This window comes from Panthera tigris, chromosome C1 (assembly GCF_018350195.1).
Source record: "Panthera tigris isolate Pti1 chromosome C1, P.tigris_Pti1_mat1.1, whole genome shotgun sequence".
Classification (NCBI taxonomy): Eukaryota; Metazoa; Chordata; class Mammalia; order Carnivora; family Felidae; genus Panthera; species Panthera tigris.
In genome coordinates this window covers 190,109,425-190,122,990 of record NC_056667.1, presented here as the reverse complement: position 1 = coordinate 190,122,990, position 13,566 = coordinate 190,109,425, and the positions used below count along the sequence as shown (strand labels likewise).

Below are 13,566 nucleotides of genomic sequence, written 5' to 3'. Positions count from 1 at the left end.
GATTTTTATTTGCAGAATGTTTTTAATTTGTGTGGACTTTTCGTTTTGGAACTTGGTCTATAATTTCGTTTCCGTGTGCAACAAAAAACCCCCACATTTATTAGAAGACACTTTTCGAATGCCCACTCTGTGCAAAGCACCAGATTCGGTGCTACTTGGAGTAGTAAAAGACCTAGAATACACTGTCTTGCCATCTTTCAGCTTCTCATAAAAGTCTACAATTAAATGTCACCGGGGCGCCTGGGTGGCTCAGTCAGTTGAGCGTCTGACTCTTGGTTTCAGCTCAGGTCGTGATCCCGCCATTTATGGGTTTGAGCCCCACGTCAGGCTCCGTGATGCCAGTGCAGAGCCTGCTTGGGATTCTCTCTTCCTCTCTCTCTCTCTCTCTCTCTGCGCCCCTTGAGCACTCTCTCTCTCTCTCTTTTTCTCACAAATGGTTAAATAAACTTAAAAAAAATTTTTTTTAATAAAATTAGATGAGATGCCTGGGATCCCAAATGGGAAGGGGACTCATCCAAAGTCCTGCATCTGGCGACACACAGAACTAAGACTTGGTGTCTCCTTAGTTCCAGTGCTCTTTCAACACACCAGGCTACTTAGTACCTGCGGACTTAAATGGCAGGGCCAGCACCAGGGTGAGTCAACTGATGCAAAATTGTACAAAGTACCAAAAACTGCATTAATCAAAATGAATGCAAAAAAAAAAAAAAAATCTGCTGAACAAAATACCAAAATTTTAAGTGAAGTCAGGATCTGGCCCTACACTTGTCTGACCCCGCCTCACTTGCCTCACCCTAATCTTGGCCCTGTGCCGTGCAATCTGAACTTTTGGGTGGACCAAGGGGGACAAACGATAAGGAAACATTCCCATAAGTGGGATAATTGTAAAGTATTATTGTAATTGTAAGTTGCAAAGGAGTCCCTGAATTAATTTATAGAGTGAGATATCCAGATGTTCAGAGATAGATCACAAACTATCCACAGTAGTGTATTGAGGTAAATGGCTCTCATTTGTTTTAATAAGAAACAGACTGTAGGGCGCCTGGGTGGCTCAGTCGGTTGAGTGTCAGATTTCGGCTCGGGTCATGATCTCACAGCTCGTGAGTTTGAGCCCCATGTTGGGCTCTGTGCTAACAGCTCAGAGCCTGGAGCCTGCTTTGGATTCTGTGTCTGTCTCTCTCTGCCCCTCCCCTGCTTGTGCTCTCTCTGTCTCAATAAATAAAGAAACATTTGAAAAACTAAAAAAAAGGGGCGCCTGGGTGGCTCAGTCAGTTGAGTGTCTGACTTCGGCTCAAGTCATGATCTCGTGGTTTACGGGTTCGAGCCCCGCGTCAGGCTCTGTGCTGACAGCTCAGAGCCTGGAGCCTGCTTCAGATTCTATGTCTCCCTCTCTCTCCGCCCCTCTCCCCTCACACTCTGTCTCTCTCTCCTTCAAAAATAAATAAACGTCAAAAAAAATTTTTTTTAAATAAAGAAAGAATGGTGTTAAAGACCCCTTCTTTGTGCGTGCATCAGTGCCTTCTGGAACATCCCCAACCAGCAGCCTGGCTGTGCCGAGCCCCCTTAGTGCCCACCCAATGCGACGTATCTGTTTGCTCCATTTGCTGTTTGGTAGATTTTTTAACATTCTCTGTTTTGAACAGCTATAAATTCTTGCTTCTACTAAGCCAAATTTTCTTGGCTGTTATGCCAACATTTTTTTGTCTTAGCTCCAACATGAGAAACACAGTAATGTCTTACTTTTTCCTCATCTTAAAGTATGTGAAGACAGCTATCAGACTCCTTCAGTTTTCCCTTCTCACTGGTTTCCTCCAGCCATTCCAGCAAAAATGTAACTTTTCAAGTGCCCTCAGTCTCCTAGGTCCTTCCTTTTACACGGCTTTCACCCTCCGGTGGTCTTTTCAAAATCTGTTTTGCCGACCTCAACAAACTACTCCTGATACAGATTGACCATGACAAAGTGGAGAGCTGAGGTTGCCAGCTTTGCAGTTATTAGCATGAAATAATTTTAAATGTTCATGACGAATGGCTCCAAACCATCAAAATAATGATTCTGGCACCCAACTGTTTGGTAATGACCGACTGGAAAGACTTTCAACTTAGGCTTTATTTTATCTTCCACGACTACACTTTATCCCACACTCCCTCCTACGTCCTCCCTGTTTGGGGGGTGGGGGGGTGAGGAGGCAAAGCTATTGTCAGGCATTATATAAATGTATATTGTAAGGCATAATCTTCCATGAATGGGAGGAAGTTCTAGCACCGTTGCCCTTCCCACCACCCCGCACATTTTTGCTGTCGTGTTGAAAAAAACATTACTGTTGCAACCAAAACCAGTTTCTCTTCCACCTCCGAGACCAAGTTCACTTACTACCTCTCTGAATGATAAACAGTATTGTTTTGTGAAATGGCTGCAACTTCGGTCTATTCTACAAGTCCCTTGACTTTTGTTCCTTCTCCTGCAGGAGAATAGCCTTCTTTTTCCTTCACAAAGGAAATATCTTAATATAAATTAAAATAAGAATCCAATGGCTGCCCAGTCTCCACCCTAAACCCAGTATTGCCCCTATTCTGTAAATGTCATTGACAATATGTGATTGAGAAGCAAAATGTCTTTAGTGCCAAGTAATGATGAAATAGAATAGCAAACAGGTATGATAGCTGCAGACTTCCACTGTGTGGCCCAGACTTTTCTGAATTTAAACCATGGGTGGTATCTATTTATGAAAAGTTATGTACTCTGTGAGGTGCTCTAAAATCCATTCTTCAGGAGACATAACACTGCCGGGAGACACTAAAAAAGGATTAAAGCTTTGGTGTTGATTGTTTATATGAATGAAAATATCCCAAAACTGGGAAAAGTCGGATCTCCAGTAGTGGTCTAGTCATATGCTTTACAAAAATAAGGTTACACAAGTCCTGTGCCATCAAGGTTTTCTTTTTTTATTTTTATTTTTTAACGTTTATTTATTTTTGAGACAGAGAGAGACAGAGCATGAACAGGGGAGGGTCAGAGAGAGGGAGACACAGAATCCGAAACAGGCTCTGAGCTGTCAGCACAGAGCCCGATGCGGGGCTCAAACTCACGGACCACGAGATCATGACCTGAGCCGAAGTCGGCCGCTTAACCGACTGAGCCACCCAGGCGCCCCAAGGTTTTCAAATTCAGTACCCATATTCTTTCTACTAAAAAATTACTTGAAAAATCCCTTTTCAAAGAAATACTGATTTGAGGAATTCTCTTTGCTGTGACTAAGGCTTTGAAACATTACATTATTGATGATGGTGATTCTCCCAGACTCTGAATAAAATTTGGAAAAAAGTGAGATAAAGACCTAGACTATGTTGGGGTACCTGGCTGGCTTAGTTGGTAGGGCATGTACGTCTTGATCACAACTCTTGATCTCAGGGTCATGAGTTTGAGCCCCATGTTGGGCATAGAGCTCACATTAAAAAAAGAAAGAAAGAAAAATGTAAAAGACCTAGACTATATCTTTATTCAGAGGTAAATAAGTAGCTTTATAAACGAGAGAAGTAAGAAGACTATAATGCTCTATGGTATTCTATTTTTTCACCACTCTTGGCCAGATTTGGGGATAATAACGGCAGCCCCCAACTCAAACACCTTCAGAAAAGAGGAATCTAACAATGTGTGAACTCCATACAGATTCAATATTTTGAAAAATAAGAAGCCCACAAAACAAAACAAGTGTTTGTTTATTTATTTATATTTTTTAAAGGTTTTATTTATTTAAGTAATCTCTGCACTCAACATGGGGCTCCAACTCAGGACCCCGAGATCAAGAGTCGAATGCTCTTCTTTTTTTAAATGTTTGTTTATTTTTGAGGGAGATAGAGCGTGCAAGCAGGGGAGAGGCAGAGAGAAAGGGGGACAGAGGGTCCGAAGCAGGCTCTGCGCTGACAGTAGAGAGCCTGATGCGGGGCTCAAACCCACGAACCTCGAGGTCATGACCTGAGCCAAAGTCGGACACTCAACCGACTGAACCACCCAGGTGCCCCAGGAGTCGAATGCCCTTCTCACAGGAGCCAGCCAGTTTCCCACTCTGGTTAGTCCTGAACTGGTGATAATCCATAGCTACAATTACTGAACACACTTAATGTGCCAGGTACTGAGCCAAACCACCTTTTGAGGACTTCCTTTTGTGATTATCACAGCAACCCTATGAGTTAGTGCTATTACTATGCCCATTTGTCAAATGAGGAAACTGAGGTTTTGAGGGAATCGCTGATTTGTCTAAGATACCACAGCTAGGAAGAGATGGGACTGGGATCTGACAACAGGCATTCTGATTCCAGAGCCCATAGACCACTTTATTGCTGGATATTTATTTCTTTATTAACTTCTTTGCGAGAGAGAGAGAGCACAAGAGTAAGCGGGCCGGGGCAGAGAGAGAGAATCTCAAGCAGGCACTATGCAGCACGCCCAACGTGGGACTCAGTCCTGTGACTCTGGGATCCTGACCTGGGCGGAAATCAAGAGTCGGATGCTCAACCGACTGAGCCGCCCAGGTGCCCTTATTGCTGGATATTTAAATTATATCTGTGTGTTAATTAGCTGAAAGTCTTGCAAAGAAATTAAGCCTAAAAGTTTCTCCCTGACCCAAAGTTAACCATTCTCTGTTTTCTCGCAGTCCACAGGGCCATACGGATTGCACAAATCTGGATATTAACTTCTGGGTGGAGCATTAAAACACCTGAAACGTAAGTAGGCATTGACTTTTCAAATATGTGCTTCGTCTTCTTCAACTGTCCAAGTGAAGCGTGGGGGTTACACTTCTAGTCAGCCGGCAAGTGCCTTTTATGAAAAGACCTTGATCCCAACAGAACGAAATAGGTATCATTTCATTTCCACTCAATTCACTTGTGTTTTTTTTTCCCATAAAGGAAGAACTCTCTCCCAACCCCACTGCCTTTAAAAGTGAATAAAACATCTGTATGCCTAAAATTAGTTGGCTTTTCTGTCTGAGGTTGACCTTAATGCCAGCTGAATAAAAAAGTTATTGTGAAGGTTATACGCAGTTTAGCTAGGCTTCCTGAAAGCTTCTATTAATTTCCGAAGTGAACGTCTCTCAAACGATGTCTCCCTCATCTTTATTCTCACTCTCATGCCTAAGGCCCTTCCCTCTTTGTCTTCAATCGTGGCAACATTCTCCCAAACTGCTGCCGGATGATCCTTACAAAAACAAAGCTTTGGCGATGTCACTCCCAGCTACACACATTTTTATTCGTTCCCAACTGGCAATGGAATGAAATCCAAATACTTAAGCACGACATTCCAAGGCCTTCATTACCAGAACACTCCCCTTCTTTGAGCCAAACCAAAATACTCCCAGCCTCCTAGTATGCCAAGGACTATCGTTATTTATCTTCGTGTCTGACATTAAGTAGTAGCAAACGACATAGGAACGACAGATAGGCAAGATGCTTCTCTATTAGGGTGTGTGTCATGCCAGGGCTTGGGATGGGAGAAGCTCTGTGGCAATCACTATTCTACCACCTCCCAAACAGCAGGAGCCATCAGTCTCACGCCCAGCCTTTAATTTCCATTTAAACTTCCCTGGCTTCCCTTAAACAATCAACAGGTGCCTTTAAAAAACTTGGCCATACTTCAACATCTTCCAAGCAGAGACTGTTCATCCAAAGGGTAGCAAAATACTCTACTGGTGTCAGACATCTTGGGTATAATCTGGGGTGTGGTATAGAGTTTACATTTGATAGCTAGTGGAAAATACTGAGCAATGCTCCCAAATAACTCCCCCCAGCTCCCCTCCCTCCCCCGCCCACTGACACACACATACACATATGCTTTTCAAAAAAAATCTCTCTTCCCTAAGAAGACAGCCCTTGAAAAATAAAGTTTTGCTGGGTCACCGATCTGTGGTTTTCACCGGAGTTTCTCTGTCGTGTCCATTGATCTGTTCCACTCATTTCTGTCATTCATTCAGAAGCAAAATACATGTTCCCTCAAGGTTTTCAAAGGAGACACATTCAGCTCTTCAGTTCTTTTTTACCAGGTTTTTAGGGGACCCTACACGGGCAATCCACATAGACAAAGATCAACAACACCATATCCTTCTCTCTGTTCAAAGGAGTTTAGAGACTAAATTCTCTTAAGATTCTGTTAGGTGTACATTTTTGCAATGGTCCATAAAAATCCATCTAACTCATCATTGTGGAACTAAATTAAACCCCCTTGCATTCACCAAATGTTCTGCCAGAAGGAATCCTTGTGTTTTGTCAAGGTAGATACACAAAATGTTTCCCTCTATCGCCAAGCCACAGTTAAAAGTTTAAAAGTTTAAAGCCATATTTAAAAGTTTAATGATACACATTTCTACCAGATGTCCTTCCCCCAAATCATCTGGGTTTTACAGACCATTTATCACCACACTTTTCTGCCAGGATTCTTGCAGTGAAATCTCTTTGTTCAGAAAAGAGTTCAGACTTTACTATCTATTAAATCTGAATTGATCAGAGACCAATTTATTTAATTAAAAATACAGTTCTCTGCTCCAGGACCAGACGTTGGCCACTTGAGTATCTGGGTAAATGTGACCCAGGAATGTGATAACTTGGGTCCCCTCAGAATCCGAATCCCTGCAGTAAACATCGCTCTTCATACTGTTTGGAAACCAAACCACAGACTTCAGGGGTAGTCCTCCGACCTTTGCTCCACACCGAGCATTTATCACCCATTTCTAACAGACTTGATGGATCTGCATATATGCACACCCACCGCGTAGCCTGGCACCTAGTTAAGTGGCTACTCAAAAGCTTTTACGGTCACGTATGTCTGTTAGTCTTTATCTCAGGCACAGTTATTTATTTGCCTTTCAGCAGCACATATGGTTTAAGACAAATACAGTAGCTATTTCCTCTTTTCAGGCAAGTCTGAACGTCTCATCTTGACATTCTTATTGTGCTGTTCCAAGCATTTCCAAATTGAGAAAGCTATATGAGGTCTCAGTGGAAAGTCACTGCCAGCCAAGACTGTTTGCCTCTGCCTATGTAATAAATGACAGGGTTTCCTTTAAGCCCGGGTTCAAAGACTTAATTCGCTTGCTATTCATCTCCATTTCTGGTTACTGCCCAGCAAGGCTCATTTCTATTGCCCCGATGTTTCTCCAGTTTCACCACTGAGTCTGATTGCCAGCCTTCCATCACTTCTCAAAAAACATGTGTGTTATGTGTGTGCACGTACCCACATGATTAGATTGAGGACACATTTTTTTCCTACTTTCTTTTTGTCTCTCTTTTTGCTCTTTGTTTTTTTTAAAAAACTTCTTTTTAACATTTATTTATTGTTGAGAGACACAGAGAGACAGAGCACGAGAAGGGGTGGGGGAGAGAGATAGGGGGACACAGAATCCGAAGCAGGTTCCAGGCTCTGAGCTGTCAGCATAGATCCCCACGTGGGGCTCGAACTCATAAACCGCGAGATCACGACCCCAGCCGAAGTCAGACGCTTGACCGACTGAGCCACCCAGGTGCCCCGAGATCGCAGGTGTAATTTTGAGATTGCATTATCCATACTTTATTTGTACTCTGTCTCGTATGTGTACAGTTTTATTTTGCAATCATTTTATTTCTTTCTAGATACAGGGCACAGTGTTAAGCAAAGATTACAAATTCAAGTGCTGACAGTATTCTTGAAAGTATCATAAATGAATGATTTGGAAATGGTGGTGACTATGGCAAATCAGAAAGTACATTTCTCATCTAAAGAGGAATGGAGGGGCGCCTGGGTGGCTCAGTCGGTTAAGCGTCCGACATCAGCTCAGGTCGTGATCTCGTGGTTCACGAGTTCGAGCCCTGCTGCAGGCTCTGTGCTGACAGCTCAGAGCCTTGAGCCTGCTTCGGATTCTGTGTCTCCCTCTCTCTCTGCCCCTCCCCTGCTTACGGTCTGTCTCTCTCTGTCTCTCAATAATAAATAAATGTTAAAAAAAAAAAATTAAGAGGAATGGAAATGCTGCTTTGGGTAAGAGAGACTCCCCCTTTACAAAGGCAGCTTCTTCCTCTTTCTGCTGTCGCTAAGGGAAGATTCCCTGCTTTCTCTCTGCCAGTATGTTTCCAGGAGCCATGACCATTGCTAAGAGTAGCTCCTTCCTTGAGGGTTTCTTACAGCCTCCCTTCATGGGAGGTGGGCACTGCTAGGTCTCCAGCCCAGTGCTTCAAGGCAAGGTCTAGAGGAGCTAAGTTAGTTAGGATACAGGCCCCGCTGCTTTACCAGAAGCCCAAAACAATAGCGGGGCAAATATTTTCTCACTTAGTCACGTAGAGAAAGGAAGTCCGAAGAGGTAGGGCCTCTCTGCTCCTTGAGGTCATCTGACGGCCCAAGCTTCTTCTAGCTTATGAAAAAAACATGTTTCCCTCATCCACATGGTACAAGATATCTCCTCATTGGATCCATGTCCCAGCCAAGGAGAAGAGGGAACAAAGGGTGGTAGAGGGCCTTAGACTCTGGGACAGAGGGCCCCTTAAAAGCTGGGGGTCCTTTTTGACGCTCCTCTTTCACACCTGATCCACCAAGGAACCTATGGATTCTGGCTTCCAAACAGAGATAGAATTCAGCCCCGGGACACCTGGGTGGCTCAGTCGGTTAAGATTCCGACTCTTGGTTTTGGCTCAGGTCATGGTCTCGTGGTTCGTGAGTTTCAGTCCTGCCGTGGGCTCTGCGCTGACAGTGTGGAGACTGGGATTCTGTCTCTCCTTCTCTCTCTGCCCCTCCCCCACCCCTCTCTTTCGATCTCAAAATAAATAAACTTAAAAAAAAAAAAAAGGAATCCAGTCCTTTCTCCTCTTATCCAATCCACTCTCATCTCTGACCGGGCGTCTCGCAATAATCTTCTAACTGGTCTTGCTACTTCTATATTATTCGCTTGGCCGCACTGCCACCACCACACGCCAAAGTCTGTTCCCAGCAGAGCAGAAGGAGGGATTGTTTGATAATAGAAACAGATTACATTTCACCTCTGCTCAAAATCCTTCAATGGCGTCCCATTTCCCTTAGAGTGTAAGCCACAGTCCCTCAGCGGCCTTCAACCGTCTACACAATCTGACCTCCCACACATCCTTCTTGCTTCCTTTCTTCTACTCTTCCCCTTGCTCACCTCACTCACCCTATTCTAGCTCTACTGGCATCTTTACTGTTTCTGGAATGTGTCAGAGGCACTTCTGCCGTAGGCTTTTGCACTGGCTGTTCCTTCTGCCCGGAACACTCTCGCCTACAAGATCCACGTAACAAACTCCCTTACCCCGTGCCCCCCCATCCTTTGTGGTTGCCATCTTCTCAAAGAGTCCTTCTCTGTCCACTCCACTGAAAGTTAAAAGCACCTTACCTTTTCCCTTTATTCTGTTCTTTTCCCCCCAGTTTTTTCTACAGCCCTTACCACCTTTTAACACGTCATGTCATTTGCTTTTTTATTGTCTATCCCCTTCTGCTAGAATCTAAAAACTAAGAGGGAAGAAATAATTGTCTCATGTAGTGAGGAAGCACAATTAACTAGGATAGTCCCTGAGAAATGGAGGCGCTTACTAAATACGTACTGAAATGATCTTGTGGTTCATGAGTTCGAGCCCCACATGGGGCTCTGTGCTGACAGCTCAGAGCCTGGAGCCTGCTTCAGACTGTGTCTCCCTCTTTCTCTGCCCCTCCCCTGCTCATGGTCTGCATGTCTCTGTCTCTCTCTCTCTCTCAAAAATAAATAAACATTAAAAAAATTTTTTTTAAATACGTACTGAATGAATGAGTGATTACAATTCAGAAATGGTGGCTGCCAGCACTAGGTTAATGTTATGGGTTGAATTGTGGCCGCCCCAAAAAGATAGGTTGACGTCTTAACCCCCAGTATCTCACAATGTGATCTTATTTGGAATTAGGGTGTTTACAGAGGTCATCAAGTTAAAACGAGGTCATTAGGGTAGGTCGTAATCCGGTATGACCAATGGCCTTATAAAAGGGGGAAATTTGGACACAGAGACTCACACAGGGAGAACGCCATGTGGTGATGAAGGCAGATATTAGGGTGTCACATGTACAAGCCAAGAAATGCCAAAGTTTTCCAGCAAACCACCAGAAGCTAGGGAAGATTCTCCCTCACAGACCTCCCTCACTTCAGGAAGGAAACGACCCTGCCTGCACCTCACTTCAGACTTCCAGCTTCCAGATTGTGAGACAAAAAATTTGTTTTAACATTTTCAGATTTTTTTTTAAGTTTATTTAGTTATTTTAAGAGACAGAGAGAGAGAGAGCATGGGAGGGGCAGAGAGAGAGAGAGAGAGAGAGGGAGAAAGAGAATCCCAAGCAGGCTCAGCACTGTCCGTGCAGAGCCCGCTGCGGGGCTCGATCTCACGAACTGAGATCATGACTTGAGCCAAAATCTAGAGTTGGCTACTTAACTGACTGAGCTAGCCAGGCGCCCCTAAAATTTTAAGATTTTAAGTTTAGAGCACTTGGTCTTGTCAACCCTATGAAACTAATATAGTTGCTAGATAGGTGGGTAGGTGTGAGATTTGGAAGCTTAATTAGGTCCGGAGGTGGCTATAAACTAAAGCAACATATCAGCAAGGTATAAGAATTATACAAGATTGGGGCGCCTGGGTGGCTCAGTCGGTTAAGCGGCCGACTTTGGCTCAGGTCATGATCTCGTGGTCCGTGAGTTCGAGCCCCGCGTCGGGCTCTGTGCTGACAGCTCACAGCCTGGAGCCTGTTTCAGATTCTGTGTCTCCCTCTCTCTGACCCTCCCCCATTCATGCTCTGTCTCTCTCTGTCTCAAAAATAAATAAACGTTAAAAAAAAAAAGAATTATACAAGAATACGTCCTTAAGGGTTAACTCTCTGTCCAAGGACTCAGGGGGACAGTTGCTGAACTCTGCCTTACTTCTCTCTTTTCTCCATCCTACCCACACCCCTCACCATCATCACCACACAAAAACATCTGCTCTAAATCGTAGGGGAATTCCTAGATTATATTTCCTGTGAAGGTGTCAGCTGGGCAACATTTAGCAACTCTTGAAGATCTTTCTCCAGCTTGCACTAACTGGACGTTGTGTCCAGTCAACTCATCTGCTTTCTGGAAGATTGGGAACCTCTGTGAACCTCAGGGTTTTCTGTTCGAGGGGATTCTGAAACGGACGAGCTAGGGCACTCATTTGCAAGGTGCTGCCCCCCTCCACCAAGAGAACTGGGAACAGAGGTGGTTGGTGTCGTTCAGCAGGTCCTATGATCATTCTGGCCCAGTAGGGTCAGTAATGGCATTGGAAGGGAGAGGTTTCTGACTTTTGGTGAACATAATCATTGTGGTGCAGTTAGGGGTCTTCCACTGGCTTTCTGTGTTTGGAGAATGAGGTTCCTTCTGCCTCCTGCTTAGGATTTTGTAAGGTGATTTAGACTGCCACCTGGGTGGACCATTGGGCTGCAGAATTCCTAACAGCCTAAAAGGTCATAACCACCAGGAAGGTGAGGGTGTCCCAGTATATAGGCAGAAAACCAAGACAGGGAGTTAGACATTAGGCTAGAAAAGATTTGACACAGAGGAGGGTCAGGGACCAGAAGCGGTGGGCAGAGTTAGATCCCAGACCTGCAAGCAAAGGGTGGCAAGAAAGAAGCCAATTCTTGCTTCCTGAAGTAGGATACATGAAGGAAAAGACCGGGTGTCAAGAGAAAAGCCAAGATCCTGGGGGTGCTCAAGGTCAGAGAGACTCTGGCGATGACGGTGACTTGGGGGTGAACTCACAAACTCTCCTGTTGCCTTTGGTTCTGAACGGGGTTTGTAGCAGAGCCAATCATTTCTTCAGCCCTTGTTAAGCACCTGTGATATGTTAAGACTTGTGCTAGGGACCGTGGGGTTCAGAGGTGACAGGCATTGTTCTCAAGGAATTGAGAGTTTGGTAGGGCAGAAATCAATGATAAACCAATGACAATATAGTATATTAAGTACAATAAGAGCACAGTGTCATACACTGTTGTAGTAGCTAAGAGCTCAGGCTCTGTTTTCAACAGATCTGAATTTACATCCTGACTCTCCGGTTATTGGTTGTGTGATCCTGAGAAACTCACTAAGCTTCTTCAAACGTCAGTATCCTTTCTTGTAAATGGGAATAGTAATAGGACCACTTACCCACTTTATAAGAGTCTTATGAGAATCAAGTTATATCATACATGCCTGGCACCAAAACAATTCCCAATAACATTGACTATTATTTATAATAATAGTTCTTATTATAATTATCTGGGGGAAGGTGATGTCAAGAAATGTTTCTAGGAAAAAGTGGCATTTGAACTGAATATTGAAAAATAAAGAAGGGTGGCTGGGTCTGGGAGGATGCTAATGAATTGCTTTTAGTTAAAAAAAAATTTTTTTTAATGTTTATTCACTTTTTTGAAAGAGAGAGACAGAGCACAAGCAGGGTTGGGGCGGAGAGAGAGGGGGACACAGAATCTGAAGCAGGCTCCAGGCTCTGAGCTGTCAGCACAGAGCCTGACGCGGGGCTCGAACCCATGGGCTGTGAGATCGTGACCTGAGCCGAAGTCAGATGCTCAACTGACTGAGCCACCCAGGTGCCCCTGCTTTTATTTTTTAATTATGCCCTGCCAGATTCCTCAGACAATTTTAGGTGGGATGATAAATTCAGTGTTAGCAGGAGTGTGAGATGTCTCTGAGCAACATGGGACATTTTGACCTCTTCATTCTAACCCTACTGTAATCCCAGATCTTATATATTTGCCCCATTCATGATTGTAGCTCCATGAACTAAATGCAACTATTCATCTTTTTTTCTACTTGATTTTGAATATAACAGACAGAAATAACAAGAAATAAAATTGAGGTTGTTAAAATCGCACCCAGCAAAACTTTACTCTGATTGAAAAGATGCCTTTTCCATCTTCTTAACCCTTGATAGGAGGGGGGAGAAAAGCTCATGAAAGAGAACTTAAGTTTGGGTGAAATTATAATAGACACATTTTTGTATGGACAAACATAAACAAAATAAAATAATTAATAAATCAGATTTTTTCAGGGCTCCTGGGTGGCTCAGTTGGTTGAGCCTCTGACTCTTGATCTCAGCTCAGGTCATGATCTCACGGTTTGTGAGTTTGAGACCCAAACTCCGTGCTGATAGCACGGAGCCTATTTGGGATTCTCTTTCTCCCTCTCTCTGCCCCTCCGACCTCTCAAAATACATAAATAAACTTTAAAGAAAAATCAGATTTTTGTTGTAAATGTAAAAGATCATTAATTCAAATTACTTCAAAGGAATTTCAATAAAACAAAATTTTAAGTAAAGCTTAGCTGCACTCTATGGGAAATTGATACAGAAACTAAATGGTCATAGTCAAGTTTACTCCCAAGGATACCTTTTGGTTGAAAAGCCTTCCATACTGATATAATTCTTATGGACATATTTGCATTCATAAACATAGAATCAAAACATCAATGGATACAAAATAAGGTATTAAAATCTCTAGCACTTGTCTGTGACATCCAGGTGGGTGGATTGATGAAGCAGTTGAAACTCTGTCCATAGCTTGGGAAGTCAGGGTAC

General features: G+C 43.6%; 1 protein-coding gene across 3 annotated transcripts in view; it reads left to right on the top strand.

Annotated features, from left to right (window-relative positions):
- Positions 1 to 13,566, top strand: part of CMKLR2 (chemerin chemokine-like receptor 2) — a 33,826-nt gene that overhangs the window by 16,592 nt on the left and 3,668 nt on the right. For 2 of the 3 annotated variants that reach the window (XM_007089952.3, XM_015541011.2), the window contains one exon: positions 4,653 to 4,722. The gene's annotated coding sequence lies outside the window, so the exon portion shown is untranslated. Of the gene's footprint in view, positions 1 to 4,652; positions 4,723 to 11,588; positions 11,712 to 13,566 lie in introns of those variants that run through there. The other variant, XM_042995159.1, reaches the window with a different exon arrangement.